We start from the raw sequence: 14,187 nt of genomic DNA, 5'->3' as shown, positions 1-14,187 counted from the left end.
CTGTCTTCTTCAGAAAAATTTTCTGTTCAAGTCTCTTGCCCACATAGAAATGTGTATCCTCCATTCCTAATACAACGTCTGGCACAGAGTCAGTGCTCAAATCTTAAATATTACTGGGTTTCATTAGTATCCCGGGGGCTTGCTCTACTGATTTATGTTTACCATCTTTTCAAGCCCCTTTTCTTGAGCAGTTTCCATGAGCTACTTATGTATTCACTTTATCAGGGAAATAATCATCAGGTGCATTTAAAGACATGTCTTTTTCCAGTATCTGATCCACCATCTGTATGTTTATTGCCCCTTTGAATTTATGGCTCCAAGGAGTAGAATCTCTAATCCCTGCCTCTGAAACCAAACCTGTCTCTGTCAATTCTGTTCACACATATCTCTGTATTTCTTTATTTCTACTCCTTTAATCCCTTACATTTATTCTCCTATTTTTCCAATTATTTCCTACTGAAAAGACTTGGAATTCATATCAGAGTCAAAATTCTCACTGTAGCTAATAATAAGTATGAAAATATATTACTAGACATGCACTCTGTAGGTAGAGAGGGATTGCCACACAGTAGAACTGTTTTATAACATTGGCTTTGGGTAGGAAGATGCTGGAATTTATAGGTAAACTCAGGCTAGCATATGGACATGCAGTCAAGCCCACCAGGTGGTAGAAATGAAGACTCTTGAGTTTTTTATTCTGAGTGAGATAAAAAGTCAGTGCAGGTTTTGAGTAAAATAACATGATCACTGCAGCAGATGCTCTGTTCAGGGTAAGCATGTTGCTCTAGGAACACAGAATGGGCTCTTCATCTGGCCCTCCAGGATCTGGAGTCTTCTTGACAGATAGCCAAGAGATAAGTACAAAAAAGAGAAAAGAAATTAGCTCAAGCTGAGGCCTGGAGGAATGCTCAAGGAGTGGAAAATCTAGGCCCAGGGGTCCTCAAACTACGGCCCGCAGGCCATGTGAGTTGGTGTGATTATATTCGTTCCCATTTTGTTTTACTTCAAAATAAGATATGTGCAGTGTGCATAGGAATTTGTTCATAGTTTTTTTTAAACCATAGTCCGGCCTTCCAACAGTCTGAGGGACAGTGAACTGGCCCCCTGTTTAAAAAGTTTGAAGACCCCTGAACCACTAACAGTCTTGTATAACAAGGGGCCGTTTGAATTGGATCCTAAGAACAGTGGGGATCCAGCAAGGAGTTTATGGATTGAGTGCCACAGTGAATGCACATCCTTATAAAGATGACTCTGGCTGCTGTATGGAAGAGGGCAGGACAGGAGACAGGAAGATCACATGAATGAGAAGTCCAGCGGTGACTGCTGCCTGCATGAGGACAGTGTCACAAGGATGGAGAAGAGGAGCCTGATTCATCAGGACTTTGTGATGAACATAATGGTTGTTGGGAATGAAGAGTAGGAAGGAGTCTTGGATGACCTTTGGGTCCCTGAGCAAGGAGGTGGCTACAGCAAATAGTAGCCAAAGTCATGCCATCAGATGAGATAACCTTGATGGGCAGTACATTTTTATAGGAATAAAGAACAGGACCAGACTCACCTGTAGCCTAACCCCCACCCCCCCAATTCAGTTCTAATTCTGCTTTACCTCCAGAACAGTGACATGGCACAGAGTAAGTCAGCTCTATCCTCTAGTGAACAGCCACAGTCTGTATACACTTTAAAGACATCAGGCCTTAGAAAAGAAGGCTAGCAGGTTCATTCTTTTTGCTTATGGATTTGAGTTACATATTTAGATTTCTAAAAATGAGCTGTGAAGCTGCTAAATCTCAGTATGCCTCATTATTGAACAGCTTGATTTATGCACATTTGGAGTAGGGAACATTGTGTCAGGCTTGATAGGGGAGAGTTAGTTTTTTTAAATTTTATTTCAAATCTCTTCTTTTGGATCCCAGGATCTCTGTGTTCTCCAACATAAGGAAGGTAGCAGCAGAAGGGAGACATTGTCACTCTGGCTATCGTTGGAATTCAACGTGATAGTGGTTTGCTAGTACCCTGGCTGCTGCCACCTGTCTGCCCCCACATTTGAGAAGGTGGGGTAGGCTAAGGGCTGACAAGCATGATCGTGTACCTGGAAACCTGTGCACTAACTTTAGATTTAACCGTCACATTAAAGACTCTACCTTTAGGAGACTACAAGGCTGTGGAATTGTATTAAAGCGATAGGGTTTGGATCATCTTTGAGAAAAAAACAACCTGCTACATTTGGGCCAACTGGTTGGATTTTTATTATCATTTTTCACAGAAACCAGTATCAGAAAAGTACAGGAATGGCATATGGTGGCAGGGTGACAAATCGCAAGAGACATGCATTTCAAAGTTTTGTTCTGGGCTGAACTGTCATCCCCTCTCCCCAGAATAAACTGTAAAGGTTAGACACAATTGTTGAAATGACAAATGGATATGCAAAAGGTTTTGTAATTTATCAAGGTAAGAGAAAAGGCAACTTACTTCACCAATTTTTAATCTTACCCTTGGCTCTGTTAGTACTATCATTCAATTTTTGTATTTCTAATCTTATTGGCACACTGCAGTTTTTCAACCTTTACAGCCAAGGAGATGATCTAATTTTCATCTTTGGGGGGTTGTAGGTTATTTCTTTTGAAGCTTGCTGTAGGAGAACTGAGTCAACAAATGCTTTGTGTGGCACTCAACAAATTCTCACACTCAATAACAGTATTAACAAGAAAGAACAAGAGCGAACTCTGAAGTAACATTTTGTTGGATTTTTTTTGTTTTGCTGTGTGTGAATGTGTTTTATTCTTTGCTGCATATTTTGCCATGGGAAAAGAGTCTAGGAATGACTTTCTCTCCCGTGATTACATATTTAGCATAGTTGCCAATGTCAGGATACGCATAGAATAAAATGTTCAGTGAATATTTGGAAATCTTCCCTTTCCTGTTTCTGCATCCTGTAACAACAGTAACAGGAATTCTTGGGGTGGTAGGAGATTTTGAAAAAGGCACATTGTGGCTGAGTTGTAAATAAATACTGCCAGTGGAATGGAAACAACTGTCTTTGTGTAATGTGATCTTCAGTGCACAAATAAATGGGTCCTTTTGTACAAAGCCCATTAAATCTAACTGTACTGTACGTGGTCGCTTTAGCCACGCAATTATTAATTCTTTTCTACCTCATGGGAGAGGAGAGGACTCAAGGATGCCATGTTAATATCAGGTGAGGGAGAGCCCTCTAGCGGAAAAATGTCAGGGCCAACCCTGGAGCAGGGAAGACCCTGGAGCTAGGAACACAGCTTTCAGAAGTCAAAGGAATGTCAGATTTAGCTCAAAGAGTTGAACTGCACATAAGCATACAGTGACTCACCACAGCCTGCTAACTAAGCTGCCCTGTAGAATTGTCATGGACTTATCAAGGCATGTGCTCAGTAGGAACTAAAATTAAAATCACTGTTTTCAGGATGTGCAACATTCTTCATAGCCCTCATCTGAAAAGTTTGGAATGGGCCAAGTTACTGAGTGGGGGACACGTTTTGGTGATAAGTAGTGGAAACTACTCCCTAGGGGAGTAGTAAGGGATAGGGTTTTCTCATCACTCCAGTTGCTTTAACCAAAGATATACCATTCTAACCCTTGCGTTCCTCAAGACTATTTGGGCTGTGAATATCATTACAGTTTACTGGGTTGTTTATCTTATATGTAGAAGGAAAATGAGAAAGTACTTTCTCACCCAAATCCCTAACTATATAAAACATACCTGAAATTGTAATGTCAAATTTTTCCAAAAATGTTCATACCCTCTTGACTAGGATCATGATATTTCTTGATCCCTTATTCCTGTTATTTATTATTTATAAATAAAATGAAAGGAGGCTTAAAAATGTAAAACTTTACAGTTTAAAGTGATTTTTTATATTAATGGTTTATATAGCATTTTTTAAAAAGCATGCTGTGTAGTAAATACCCTGATGTATATACCACTTAGAAATGCATTTTATATATAAATTTTACAAAGATACACACACATCCTGTATATACAGCCACCAATGAATTAAGTTTCAGGCCCCTTGCTCAGAGATTTCTTGCTGACCATCATTCATAACTCCTCAAGCGTTGAAAAAGCATTGACATTTTAGCCAACCCAACCTTTGTTTCCAGTCTATAATTTTAGAGAGTCCATGAGTTTTTCTAATCAGCAAACCTGTTGTCTTTTTCTGAATAGAAAATGACTATAGCAAGGATTTGTAAGTCCTCTTTATACTTCAGGAACCATCTGAGGGCTCCTGTCTTCCTCAAAGCCAGCTCAACCTGGTCAACATGGCCATTCCTTTTGTCTGTGTGTGCGTGTATTCTATTCATTTATTCATAAACGAACAAACAATGGAGCTCTCATTCTTCTGGGTTAAAATTCTTTTCTTATCTTTTTTTTTTCCTGTTTGGGATTCATTGAGAGTACAAGGAATTAGGTTACACTGATTGCATCTGTTAAGTAAAGTCCCTCTTTTCTTTTTTTTTTATTAAATCATAGCTGTGTACATTAATGCAATCATGGGGCATCATGGTTTTATAGACCATTTGATGTATTTTCATCACACTGGTTAACATAGCCTTCCTGGCATTTTCTCAGTTACTGTGTTAAGACATTTATATTCTGTTTTTTTTTTGTTGTTTTTTTTTTTATTGTTGGGGATTCATTGAGGGTACAATAAGCCAGGTTACACTGATTGCTATTGTTAGGGAAAGTCCCTCTTGCAATCATGTCTTGCCCCCATAAAGTGTGACACACACCAAGGCCCCACCCCCCTCCCTCCTTCCCTCTTTCTGTTTCCCCCCATAACCATAATTGTCATTAATTGTCCTCATATCAAAATTCAGTACATAGGATTCATGCTTCTCCATTCTTGTGATGCTTTACTAAGAATAATGTCTTCCACGTCCATCCAGGTTAATACGAAGGATGTAAAGTCTCCATTTTTTTTTAATGGCTGAATAGTATTCCATGGTATACATATACCACAGCTTGTTAATCCATTCCTGGGTTGGTGGGCATTTAGGCTGTTTCCACATTTTGGCGATTGTAAATTGAGCTGCAATAAACAGTCTAGTACAAGTGTCCTTATGATAAAAGGATATTTTTCCTTCTGGGTAGATGCCCAGTAATGGGATTGCAGGATCAAATGGGAGGTCTAGCTTGAGTGCTTTGAGGTTTCTCCATACTTCCTTCCAGAAAGGTTGTACTAGTTTGCAGTCCCACCAGCAGTGTAAAAGTGTTCCCTTCTCTCCACATCCACGCCAGCATCTGCAGTTTTGAGATTTTGTGATGTGGGCCATTCTCACTGGGGTTAGATGATATCTCAGGGTTGTTTTGATTTGCATTTCTCTAATATATAGAGATGATGAACATTTTTTCATGTGTTTGTTAGCCATTCGTCTGTCGTCTTTAGAGAAAATTCAATACATGTCTCTTGCCCATTGATATAAGGGATTGTTGGCTTTTTTCATGTGGATTAATTGAGTTCTCTATAGATCCTAGTTATCAAGCTTTTGTCTGATTGAAAATATGCAAATATCCTTTCCCATTGTGTAGGTTGTCTCTTTGCTTTGGTTATTGTCTCCTTAGCTGTACAGAAGCTTTTCAGTTTAATGAAGTCCCATTTGTTTATTTCTGTTGTTGTTGCAATTGCCATGGCAGTCTTCTTCATGAAGTCTTTCCCCAGGCCAATATCTTCCAGTGTTTTTCCTATGCTTTCTTTGAGGATTTTTATTGTTTCATGCCTTAAGTTTAAGTCCTTTATCCATCTTGAATCAATTTTTGTGAGTGGGGAAAGGTGTGGATCCAGTTTCAGTCTTTTACATGTAGACATCCAGTTCTCCCAACACCATTTATTGAATAGGGAGTCTTTCCCCAAGGTATGTTCTTGTTTGGTTTATCAAAGATTAGGTGGTTGTAAAATGTTAGTTTCATTTCTTGGTTTTCAATTCGATTCCAAGTGTCTATGTCTCTGTTTTTGTGCCAGTACCATGCTGTCTTGACCACTATGGCTTTGTAGTACAGACTAAAATCTGGTATGCTGATGCCCCCAGCTTTATTTTTGTTACAGAGAACTGCCTTAGCTATACGGGGTTTTTTCCAGTTCCATACAAAATGCAGAATCATTTTTTCCAAATCTTGAAAGTACAATGTTGGTATTTTGATAGGAATGGCATTGAATAGGTAGATTGCTTTGGGAAGTATAGACATTTTAAGAATATTGATTCTTCCCATCCATGAGCATGGTATGTTCTTCCATTTGTTAATATCCTCTGCTATTTCCTTTCTGAGGATTTCATAGTTTTCTTTATAGAGGTCCTTCACCTCCTTCGTTAGGTATATTCCCAGGTATTTCATTTTCTTTGAAACTATGGTGAAGGGAGTTGTGTCCTTAATTAACTTCTCATCTTGACTGTTATTGGTGTACACAAAGGCTACTGACTTGTGGACATTGATTTTATATCCTGAAACATTACTGTATTTTTTGATGACTTCTAGGAGTCTTGTGGTTGAGTCTTTGGGGTTCTCTAAGTATAAGATCATGTCGTCAGCAAAGAGGGAGAGTTTGACCTCCTCTGCTCCCATTTGGATTCCCTTGATTTCCTTGTCTTGCCTAATTGTATTGGCTAGAACTTCCAGCACTACGTTGAATAGTAAAGGTGACAGAGGACAACCTTGTCTGGTTCCAGTTCTAAGAGGAAAAGCTTTCAGTTTTACTCCATTCAGTAAAATATTGGCCGTGGGTTTGTCATAGATAGCTTCAATCAGTTTTAGAAATGTGCCACCTATGCCTGTACTCTTCAGTGTTCTAATTAGAAAAGGATGCTGGATTTTATCAAATCCTTTTTCTGCATCTATTGAGAGGATCATGTGATCTTTATTTTTGCCTCTGTTAATATGGTGGATAACGTTTATAGACTTGCGTATGTTAAACCAGCCTTGCATCTCTGGGATGAAGCCTACTTGATCATGATGAATGACTTTTTTGATGATAAGCTGTAATCTATTGGCTAGGATTTTGTTGAGAATTTTTGCGTCTATGTTCATGAGTGAGATTGGTCTGAAATTCTCCTTTTTGTTTGGGTCTTTTCCTGGTTTTGGTATCAGGGTGATGTTTGCTTCATAGAATGTGTTGGGGAAGATTCCTTCTTCCTCAATTTTTTGGAATAATTTCTGCAGTACAGGAATAAGCTCTTCCTTGAAGGTTTGATAGAATTCTGGAGTGAAGCCATCTGGACCAGGGCATTTTTTGGTTGGAAGATTTTTTATTGTTTCTTTGATCTCAGTGCTTGAAATTGGTCTGTTCAGGAGCTCTATTTCTTCCTGACTGAGTCTAGGGAGAGGGTGTGATTCCAAATATTGATCCATTTCTTTCACGTTGTCAAATTTCTGAGCATAGAGTTTCTGGTAGTATTCAGAGATGATCTCTTGTATCTCTGTTGGATCTGTTGTTATTTCCCCTTTATCATTTCTGATTGAGGTTACTAGAGATTTTACTTTTCTATTCCTCGTTAGTCTGGCCAATGGTTTATCTATTTTATTTATTTTTTCAAAAAACCAACTCCTTGTTTCATTAATTTTCTGAATGATTCTTTTGTTTTCAATTTCATTGATCTCTGATTTGATTTTGGAGATTTCTTTTCTTCTACCGAGTTTAGGCATAGATTGTTCTTCTTTTTCCAATTCCATAAGATCTCTTGTGAGATTGTTGATGTGCTCTCTTTCTGTTTTTCGAATGTAGGCATCTAAAGCAATGAATTTTCCTCTCAAAACTGCTTTTGCAGTATCCCACAGGTTTTGGTAGCTTGTGTCTTCATTGTTGTTATGCTCAAGGAAGTTAATGATTTCCTGTTTTATTTCTTCCTTCACCCATCTGTTATTCAACAGAAGATTGTTTAGTTTCCATGCCTTTGGGTGGGGTTGAGCATTTTTGTTAGAGTTGAGTTCCACCTTTAGTGCCTTATGGTCTGAGAAGATACAAGGTAAAATTTCAATTCTTTTGATTCTGTTGATATTTGTTTTGTGTCCCAGGATATGATCAATTTTGGAGAATGTTCCATGGGGTGATGAGAAGAATGTATATTCTTTATCTTTGGGATGGAGTGTTCTATATGCGTCTATCAAGCACAGTTGTTCTAGGGTCTCATTTAAGTCTCCTATATCCTTGTTTAATTTCTGTTTAGAGGATCTGTCCAGCTCTGTAAGAGGAGTGTTAAAGTCCCCTGTTATGATGGTATTATCAGATATCATATTGCTCAGACTGAGTAAGGTCTGTTTCAAGAATCTGGGAGCATTTAAATTGGGTGCATAGATATTTAGAATTGAAATGTCTTCTTGTTGTATTTTTCCCTTGACCAATATAAAGTGACCATCTTTGTCTTTTTTGACTTTAGTTGCTTTAAATCCACATGTATCTGAAAATAAGATTGCAACTCCTCTTTTCTTCTGAATTCCATTTGCCTGAAAAATTGTCTTCCAACCTTTGACTCGGAGCTTTAATTTGTCTTTTGAAGCCAGATGTGTTTCTTCCAGACAGCAAATGGATGGCTTGTGTTTTTTAATCCAGTCAACCAATCTATGTCTCTTCAGTGGGGAATTCAAGCCATTAACATTTATTGAGATAATTGATAAGTGTGGTAGTATTCTATTCGTCTTATTTGCTGAGAGTCCATTGCTTAGTTTTATCTTTTGCATCAGTGTGGAGGTTAGGTTCTGTCCTTTAATTTCTGAGTTCTTACTTTACTGCTGATCCATTGTGGTGGTCAGTGTGCAGAACAGGTTGAAGTATTTCCTGTAGAGCTGGTCTTGTTGTGGCGAATTTCCTCAATGTTTGTATATCCGTAAATGATTTGATTTCTCCATCAATTTTGAAGCTTAGCTTAGCAGGGTACAGAATTCTGGGCTGAAAATTGTTCTGTTTAAGTAGATTAAAGGTAGATGACCATTGTCTTCTTGCTTGGAAAGTTTCATTAGAGAAGTCTGCAGTCACTCTGATCTATTTGCCCCTGTAGGTCAACTGGCACTTACTCCTGGCAGCTTGCAGAATCTTTTCTTTTGTCTTGACTTTGGACAGGTTCATCACAATGTGTCTTGGAGAAGCTCGGTTAGAGTTGAGGCGACCTGGGGTCCGATATCCCTCTGAAAGCAGTGTGTCAGAATCTTTGGTGATGTTTGGGAAATTTTCTTTTATAATATTCTCTAGTATGGCTTCCATTCCTCTGGGGCATTCTTCTTCCCCTTCTGGAATTCCTATAACTCATATGTTGGAACGCTTCATAAAGTCCCATAATTCTGACAGTGAACATTCTGCTTTCTCTCTCTTCTTTTCTGCCTCTTTTAATATCTGAGTTATCTTAAAAACTTTGTCTTCTACCTCTGAAATTCTTTCTTCTGCATGGTCTAACCTGTTGCTGATACTTTCCCTTGCATCTTTAAGTTCCCTGATTGACTGTTTCAGTTCCTTCAGCTCTGCTATATCCTTTTTATATTCTTCATATCGTTCATCTCTGATTTGATTCTGTTTTTGGATTTCCTTTTGGTTATTTTCCACTTTATTAGCAGTTTCCTTCATTGTTTCCATCATTTCTTTCATTGTTTTCAACATGTGTATTCTAAATACCCTTTCTATCATTCCTAACATTTCTGTATAGGTGGAATCCTCTGCAGTAGCTACCTCATGGACCCTTGGCGGGGTTGTTCTGGACTGGTTCCTCATGTTGCCTGGAGTTTTCTGCTGATTCTTCCTCATGGGTGATTTCTTTTATCTGTTTCCTTGCCCTAATTTTCCTTTCACTTCCTCTTGCTCTTTAAGTTCTCATGCCTGTGGACTAAGGGTTACAGGACCAGAAGGGTGAGAAGGTTGAAGAGCAAAAAAGGGATGAAAGAAAGGAGGACCAAGTGATAAGGAAAAAAAAAAGAAAAATAGAGAAAGGAGAGGGGATGGGTAAAAGGAATATTGACAAAAAGAAGAGAGGCACAGAAAGAGGGAGAGAGAGCAATATAGGTGTACAGTATGGTACTTTGATACAACCTTAAAAAAAAACCACCTTCTGGGGGTGCCCAGTTGGGTGGTTCCCTTGAGGTCAGCAGCTCTTTGCTAACCTGATCAGACACAGTACCCCACCTCCATCAAGTAGAGAGGAAAGACAAAAATGCTATAAATCAAACCAAAACAAGCAAACAGAAAACTTTACGGGATAAAATTGGCTGGAAAAACCAAATAATAGCGGTAGAAACACTAACAAAAAAGGAAGTTCTAATTATTGAAACAGGCAGCAATGGGAAATTATAATTAAACTAGAAAAATTGAGAAAGAAAAAGGATCTGTATGGAAAAGGTTGAACTTAAAAAACAAAACAACAATCCACAACATCAAAATAAACAAAAAAAACAACCAAACCAAAAAAAAAAAAAAACACAACCAAAAACAAAGCAGTATGTATATGTTATTGAATATTGTCTGAGCAACACGTGGTCTTCTGGGGTATGGGATGTTAATCACAATTCTGATACGACTGGAGCCTGCTAGTTTCTCAAACCCTAGCAGGTAGACACCCTAAATCTCTCTTCAGCCCACTTAAAAGGCACTTTGAACTTGTTCACTTACTGAGCAGAAGTTTTCTCAGGGAAGTGCTTGTCGCTGGAATCACTGCTGAAGTGTCTATCCACTTACCCTGTGTGTCAAAACTCAAGACATTTATATTCTACATTTACTAAATTTCACATGTACCCAAGTCCCTCTTATACTTGTGTCCCGTCCTCAAGTGGTGTGCCATACACCGTCACCCCTCATCTCTCCCCCTCCTCCTCTCTCCCTGCTCCCTCCTTCCTCTGTCCCCCACCTTGTATTAGATTATCTATTGCCTTTATATTAGAATTGAGTACACTGGATCCTTACTTCTCCATTCTTGTGATGCTTTACTAAAGAGAATGTGTTCCAACTCAATCCAGGTTAATACAAAAGATGTAAAGGCTCTGTCTTTTTTAATAGCTGAATAGAAATTGTATACATGGTATACATATACCACAGCTTGTTAATCCATTCCTGGGTTGGTGGGCATTTAGGTTGTTTCCACAATTTGGTTATTGTAAATTGAGCTGTAATAAATAGCCTAGTGAATTATTAAGAGGCTAATGTCCTTATGATAAAAGGATTTTTTTTTTCTTCTGGGTAGATGCCCAGTAATGGGATTGCAGGATCAAATGGGAGATCTAATTTGAGTTCTTTGAGGATTCTCCTTACTTCCTTCCAAAAAGGTTATATTAGTTTGCAGTCCCACCAGTAGTGTAAAAGTGTTCCTTTCACTCCACATCCACACCAGCATCTGCAGCTTTGAGACATTGTGATGTGGGCCATTCTCATTGGGTTTGGGAGATATCTTAGGGTAGTTTTGATTTGCATCTCTCTGATGTTAGGGATGATAAACATTTTTTCATGTTTGTTAGCCCTTTGTTTGTCTTCTTTAGAGAAGGTCTAAAGAAGAGACACTTCATGTCTCTTGCTCAGTGATATATGGGATTGTTTGCTCTTTTTTGTTGTTGTTGATTAATTTGAGTTCTCTGTAGATTCTAGTTATCAAGCTTTTGTCCATTTCTTTGTAGATCCTAGTTATCAAGCTTTTGTCCAATTGATACCATGCAAATATCTTTTCCCATTCTGAAGGTTGTCTAAAGCTATAGAGAAGCTTTTCAGTTTAATTAAGTCCCATTTATTTATTTTTGTTGCTGCAATTGCTACAGAAGTCTTTTTCATATAATGTTTCCCCAGGCCAATATCTTCAAGTGTTTTTCCCACACTTTCTTCGAGGATTTTTATTGTTTTATGCTGTAGATTTAAATCTTTTATCCTTCCTGAATCAATTTTTGTAAGTGGTGAATGGTGCATGTCCAGTTTCAGTCTTTTATATGTGGTTATCCAGTTCTTCCAGCACCATTTATTGAAGAGGGATTCTTTCCCTCAGTGTTTGTCCTTGTTTGGTTTATGAAAGATTAGGTGGCTGTAAGATGTTAGTTTCATCTCATGGTTTTCTGTTCGGTTCCAGATGTCTATGTCTGTATTTTTGTGCCAATACCCTGCTGTTATATGGCCATGTAGTACAGCCTAAAGTCTGATAGGGTGATGCCACCAGCTTTGTTTCTATTACTAAGAACTGCCTTGGCTATACAGGGTTTTTTCTGGTTCCATACAAAATGAAAAATTATTGTTTCCAAATCTTGAATGTATGACATTGGTATTTTTATTAGGGATTGCACTGAATCTGTAGATTGCTTTGGAAAGTATAGACATTTTGACAATGTTTATTCTTCCCAGCCATGAGAATGGTATGTGTTTCCATTTGTTAATCTTCTGCTATTTCTTTTCCTAGGGTTTCATAATCTTCTTTGTAGAGGTCCTTCACCTCTTTTGTTAGGTATATTCCCAGGTATTTCTTTTTTTCTGAAGCTACTGTGAAGGGAATTGTGTCCTTGATTAGCTTCTCATCTTGGCTGTTATGGGCATATACAAAGGCTAGTGATTTGTGGACATTGATTTTATATCCTAAGAAATTACTGTCTTTTTTTTTTTTTTTTTGTAATCACTTCCAGCAGTCTTGTGGTTGAGTCTTCGGAATTCTCTAAGTATAAGATCTATGATCAGCAAAGAGTGAGAGTTTGACCTCCTCATGCCCTCATTTGAATGCCCTTTATTTCCTTCCCTTGCCTATGTTGGCTAGAACTTCCAACACTGTGTTGAATAGTAGGGGAGCTAGAGGACAGGACAACCTTGTCTGGTTCCAGTTCTAAGAGGAAAAGCTTTCAGTTTTACTCGATTCAGTATAATATTAGCTGTAGGTTTATCATAGATGGCTTCTGTCAGTTTAAGAAATGTGCTATCTATGCCTATATTCTTAAGTGTTTTAATTAGAAAAGGATGCTGAATTTTTTTTAATGTTTTTCCTGCATCTACTGAGAGGACAACATGATCTTTATTTTTGCTTCTGTTGATACATTGAATAATGTTTATGGACTTGCATCCTTGGGATGAAACTTACTTGATCATGATGTATAATTTTTTTAATGTGTAGCTGTAATATATTGGCTAAGATTTTGTTGAGAATTTTTGCATCTATATTCATTAGTGAAATTAGTCTGAAGTTCTCCTTTTTAGTTGGGTCTTTTAATGGTTTTGGTATCAGGGTAATATTTGCTTCATAGAACCTGTTGGGGAAGATTCCTTCCTTTTCAATTTTTTGGAATAATTTCTGAAGTATGTGTATACGCAATTCTTTGAAGGTTTGATAGAATTCTAGTGGTCCAGTCTGGGTCTGGACCAGGGCATTTTTTTGTTGGGAGATATTTTATTGTTTCTTCAATCTCAGTGCTTAAAAAACATGGCAATTTCTGAACATTCGGTGGTCTTCCTCTCTGTGAGTCTCACCTGGGTGCAGAGTTCAACTTGCGTCATTAGGGGCTTCCCTCCTTGCAGCCTGTGCCTATTTTCCTGTGCATGTGTGTGTCCTTGAGAGCAAAGGCAGCATCTTACACATCCTGGGTCTTGTTCGTTCATTCATTCACTTATTCATTCGGCAAATACTTAGCTTCTTTCAGGTGATATATTGGTGAATAAAACAAACAGGATTTTCTCTCCTGATATGGAGTCCTTGGGGGTAATGAACATTAAACTCATAACTGCAAATGGAAAATTTCCAGAGTGGAAATGTAAATATAGACTTATATCCCCATGATAAATGTGACAAAGGAAGAAGGAATATGATACCCTTAGAACAGTGGGTGGCCTTAATTATATTTTGGGTCAGAAAAGGCCTCCAAAGGGGTGATGTTTAAGCTGAAACCCAAAGATGCATGATATTCCCTGTATATACAGCAGGATTGAAGAAGAGTTCTCACTTTGAGAAATGTTCAACCATCTCTAAGGTCACATATTCGTGTAAAACTCTTAACTTCAGAGAATCCCCCTGCCAGCATCTTCCCCTCACTTGCTGCTAGCCAGCCAATGTTTTCTCTGGTGCTCCCATCTCTAATAACCCTTGAAAACACCTGCTGTGCCATCTTGACCTTCTGTGGAACTGAAGCAGTTAGATCTCAGGCTACTTGCAGAATTAAGACAAAAGTTGTTCTTGAGAATTTATTTAAAAAGCATTTCAGCAGTATGTAGCACACTTATCCTAAAGATACCATGT

At 38.2% G+C, this 14,187-nt stretch overlaps 1 protein-coding gene across 2 annotated transcripts in view; it reads left to right on the top strand.

The window, feature by feature from the left end:
- WIPF3 (WAS/WASL interacting protein family member 3) overlaps positions 1 to 14,187 on the top strand; it is a 170,986-nt gene that overhangs the window by 109,506 nt on the left and 47,293 nt on the right. The gene's annotated exons all lie outside the window — the stretch shown is intronic.

Source organism: Nycticebus coucang, chromosome 11, assembly GCF_027406575.1.
Source record: "Nycticebus coucang isolate mNycCou1 chromosome 11, mNycCou1.pri, whole genome shotgun sequence".
Taxonomy (NCBI): Eukaryota; Metazoa; Chordata; class Mammalia; order Primates; family Lorisidae; genus Nycticebus; species Nycticebus coucang.
This window is presented reverse-complemented; position numbering and strand designations above follow the sequence as displayed.